Genomic DNA, 5,000 nt, shown 5'->3' on the forward strand with positions numbered 1-5,000 from the left:
CCGTGTCCCCCTCGCCCAGACCTTTCCAACGCCACCCGGGTGAAGGTGCTACGAGGTCCCGAAGTGGAGATGCCTGTCAATGAGCACCTTTTCCCAGCTTTGAATGCACGTTTCCAGCTTCAGACAAAATGTGGCTCCAAACGTGCAGTTTTGCGCCCGAACGTGGGATTTCGCTGGGGACGGTTTCTAAATTCAAGTTGGGACGGGGGGCAGCGGTGTGCGTGGTTATCTTCCCGGAAAAAGCCGTCCCCAGCTCGGTGGGTCCGTTTAAAGTTTTGTCTGGGCTCCCGTTTCGCGGGGAAGCGCGTGCGCGTGGCGAGCCTGACCTCCCCGTGTTCCCCTCGCCCAGACCTTTCCAACGCCACCCGGGTGAAGGTGCTACGAGGTCCCGAAGTGGAGATGCCTGTCAATGAGCACCTTTTCCCAGCTTTGAATGCAGGTTTCCAGCTTCAGACAAAATGTGGCTCCAAACGTGCAGTTTTGCGCCCGAACGTGGGATTTCGCTGGGGACGGTTTCTAAATTCAAGTTGGGCACGGGGGGCAGCGGTGTGTGTGGTTATTTCCCAGGATTGATGATCCCCAATTCGGTAGCTCTGTTTAAAGTTTTGTTTGGGCTCCCGTTTCGCGGGGAAGCGCGTGCGCGTGGCGAGCCTGACCTCCCCGTGTCCCCCTCGCCCAGACCTTTCCAACGCCACCCGGGTGAAGGTGCTACGAGGTCCCGAAGTGGAGATGCCTGTCAATGAGCACCTTTTCCCAGCTTTGAATGCACGTTTCCAGCTTCAGACAAAATGTGGCTCCAAACGTGCAGTTTTGCGCCCGAACGTGGGATTTCGCTGGGGACGGTTTCTAAATTCAAGTTGGGACGGGGGGCAGCGGTGTGCGTGGTTATCTTCCCGGAAAAATGATCCCCAGCTCGGTGGGTCCGTTTAAAGTTTTGTCTGGGCTCCCGTTTCGCGGGGAAGCGCGTGCGCGTGGCGAGCCTGACCTCCCCGTGTTCCCCTCGCCCAGACCTTTCCAACGCCACCCGGGTGAAGGTGCTACGAGGTCCCGAAGTGGAGATGCCTGTCAATGAGCACCTTTTCCCAGCTTTGAATGCAGGTTTCCAGCTTCAGACAAAATGTGGCTCCAAACGTGCAGTTTTGCGCACCGAACGTGGGATTTCGCTGGGGACGGTTTCTAAATTCAAGTTGGCACGGGGGGCAGCGGTGTGTGTGGTTATTTTCCCAGGATTGATGATCCCCAATTCGGTGGGTCCGTTTAAAGTTTTGTTTGGGCTCCCGTTTCGCGGGGAAGCGCGTGCGCGTGGCGAGCCTGACCTCCCCGTGTCCCCCTCGCCCAGACCTTTCCAACGCCACCCGGGTGAAGGTGCTACGAGGTCCCGAAGTGGAGATGCCTGTCAATGAGCACCTTTTCCCAGCTTTGAATGCAGGTTTCCAGCTTCAGACAAAATGTGGCTCCAAACGTGCAGTTTTGCGCCCGAACGTGGGATTTCGCTGGGGACGGTTTCTAAATTCAAGTTGGGACGGGGGGCAGCGGTGTGCGTGGTTATCTTCCCGGAAAAAGCCGTCCCCAGCTCGGTGGGTCCGTTTAAAGTTTTGTCTGGGCTCCCGTTTCGCGGGGAAGCGCGTGCGCGTGGCGAGCCTGACCTCCCCGTGTTCCCCTCGCCCAGACCTTTCCAACGCCACCCGGGTGAAGGTGCTACGAGGTCCCGAAGTGGAGATGCCTGTCAATGAGCACCTTTTCCCAGCTTTGAATGCAGGTTTCCAGCTTCAGACAAAATGTGGCTCCAAACGTGCAGTTTTGCGCCCGAACGTGGGATTTCGCTGGGGACGGTTTCTAAATTCAAGTTGGGACGGGGGGCAGCGGTGTGTGTGGTTATTTTCCCAGGATTGATGATCCCCAATTCGGTGGGTCCGTTTAAAGTTTTGTCTGGGCTCCCGTTTCGCGGGGAAGCGCGTGCGCGTGGCGAGCCTGACCTCCCCGTGTCCCCCTCGCCCAGACCTTTCCAACGCCACCCGGGTGAAGGTGCTACGAGGTCCCGAAGTGGAGATGCCTGTCAATGAGCACCTTTTCCCAGCTTTGAATGCACGTTTCCAGCTTCAGACAAAATGTGGCTCCAAACGTGCAGTTTTGCGCCCGAACGTGGGATTTCGCTGGGGACGGTTTCTAAATTCAAGTTGGCACGGGGGGCAGCGGTGTGTGTGGTTATTTTCCCAGGATTGATGATCCCCAATTCGGTAGCTCTGTTTAAAGTTTTGTTTGGGCTCCCGTTTCGCGGGGAAGCGCGTGCGCGTGGCGAGCCTGACCTCCCCGTGTCCCCCTCGCCCAGACCTTTCCAACGCCACCCGGGTGAAGGTGCTACGAGGTCCCGAAGTGGAGATGCCTGTCAATGAGCACCTTTTCCCAGCTTTGAATGCAGGTTTCCAGCTTCAGACAAAATGTGGCTCCAAACGTGCAGTTTTGCGCCCGAACGTGGGATTTCGCTGGGGACGGTTTCTAAATTCAAGTTGGGACGGGGGGCAGCGGTGTGCGCGGTTATCTCCCCGGAAAAAGCCGTCCCCAGCTCGGTGGGTCCGTTTAAAGTTTTGTCTGGGCTCCCGTTTCGCGGGGAAGCGCGTGCGCGTGGCGAGCCTGACCTCCCCGTGTCCCCCTCGCCCAGACCTTTCCAACGCCACCCGGGTGAAGGTGCTACGAGGTCCCGAAGTGGAGATGCCTGTCAATGAGCACCTTTTCCCAGCTTTGAATGCAGGTTTCCAGCTTCAGACAAAATGTGGCTCCAAACGTGCAGTTTTGCGCCCGAACGTGGGATTTCGCTGGGGACGGTTTCTAAATTCAAGTTGGGACGGGGGGCAGCGGTGTGCGCGGTTATCTTCCCGGAAAAAGCCGTCCCCAGCTCGGTGGGTCCGTTTAAAGTTTTGTTTGGGCTCCCGTTTCGCGGGGAAGCGCGTGCGCGTGGCGAGCCTGACCTCCCCGTGTCCCCCTCGCCCAGACCTTTCCAACGCCACCCGGGTGAAGGTGCTACGAGGTCCCGAAGTGGAGATGCCTGTCAATGAGCACCTTTTCCCAGCTTTGAATGCAGGTTTCCAGCTTCAGACAAAATGTGGCTCCAAACGTGCAGTTTTGCGCCCGAACGTGGGATTTCGCTGGGGACGGTTTCTAAATTCAAGTTGGGACGGGGGGCAGCGGTGTGCGCGGTTATCTTCCCGGAAAAAGCCGTCCCCAGCTCGGTGGGTCCGTTTAAAGTTTTGTTTGGGCTCCCGTTTCGCGGGGAAGCGCGTGCGCGTGGCGAGCCTGACCTCCCCGTGTCCCCCTCGCCCAGACCTTTCCAACGCCACCCGGGTGAAGGTGCTACGTGGTCCCGAAGTGGAGATGCCTGTCAATGAGCACCTTTTCCCAGCTTTGAATGCACGTTTCCAGCTTGAGAGAAACGGGGGCTTAAAATTCACAGTTATTCGCCCGAACGTGGGATTTCGCTGGGGACGGTTTCTAAATTCAAGTTGGGACGGGGGGCAGCGGTGTGCGCGGTTATCTCCCCGGAAAAAGCCGTCCCCAGCTCGGTGGGTCCGTTTAAAGTTTTGTCTGGGCTCCCGTTTCGCGGGGAAGCGCGTGCGCGTGGCGAGCCTGACCTCCCCGTGTCCCCCTCGCCCAGACCTTTCCAACGCCACCCGGGTGAAGGTGCTACGAGGTCCCGAAGTGGAGATGCCTGTCAATGAGCACCTTTTCCCAGCTTTGAATGCAGGTTTCCAGCTTCAGACAAAATGTGGCTCCAAACGTGCAGTTTTGCGCCCGAACGTGGGATTTCGCTGGGGACGGTTTCTAAATTCAAGTTGGGACGGGGGGCAGCGGTGTGCGCGGTTATCTTCCCGGAAAAAGCCGTCCCCAGCTCGGTGGGTCCGTTTAAAGTTTTGTTTGGGCTCCCGTTTCGCGGGGAAGCGCGTGCGCGTGGCGAGCCTGACCTCCCCGTGTCCCCCTCGCCCAGACCTTTCCAACGCCACCCGGGTGAAGGTGCTACGTGGTCCCGAAGTGGAGATGCCTGTCAATGAGCACCTTTTCCCAGCTTTGAATGCACGTTTCCAGCTTGAGAGAAACGGGGGCTTAAAATTCACAGTTATTCGCCCGAACGTGGGATTTCGCTGGGGACGGTTTCTAAATTCAAGTTGGGACGGGGGGCAGCGGTGTGCGCGGTTATCTCCCCGGAAAAAGCCGTCCCCAGCTCGGTGGGTCCGTTTAAAGTTTTGTCTGGGCTCCCGTTTCGCGGGGAAGCGCGTGCGCGTGGCGAGCCTGACCTCCCCGTGTCCCCCTCGCCCAGACCTTTCCAACGCCACCCGGGTGAAGGTGCTACGAGGTCCCGAAGTGGAGATGCCTGTCAATGAGCACCTTTTCCCAGCTTTGAATGCACGTTTCCAGCTTCAGACAAAATGTGGCTCCAAACGTGCAGTTTTGCGCCCGAACGTGGGATTTCGCTGGGGACGGTTTCTAAATTCAAGTTGGGACGGGGGGCAGCGGTAGTGCGCGGTTATCTTCCCGGAAAAAGCCGTCCCCAGCTCGGTGGGTCCGTTTAAAGTTTTGTTTGGGCTCCCGTTTCGCGGGGAAGCGCGTGCGCGTGGCGAGCCTGACCTCCCCGTGTCCCCCTCGCCCAGACCTTTCCAACGCCACCCGGGTGAAGGTGCTACGAGGTCCCGAAGTGGAGATGCCTGTCAATGAGCACCTTTTCCCAGCTTTGAATGCAGGTTTCCAGCTTCAGACAAAATGTGGCTCCAAACGTGCAGTTTTGCGCCCGAACGTGGGATTTCGCTGGGGACGGTTTCTAAATTCAAGTTGGGACGGGGGGCAGCGGTGTGCGCGGTTATCTTCCCGGAAAAAGCCGTCCCCAGCTCGGTGGGTCCGTTTAAAGTTTTGTTTGGGCTCCCGTTTCGCGGGGAAGCGCGTGCGCGTGGCGAGCCTGACCTCCCCGTGTCCCCCTCGCCCAGACCTTTCCAACGCCACCCGGGTGAAGGTGC

Source organism: Osmerus eperlanus, chromosome 4, assembly GCF_963692335.1.
Source record: "Osmerus eperlanus chromosome 4, fOsmEpe2.1, whole genome shotgun sequence".
NCBI lineage: Eukaryota > Metazoa > Chordata > Actinopteri > Osmeriformes > Osmeridae > Osmerus > Osmerus eperlanus.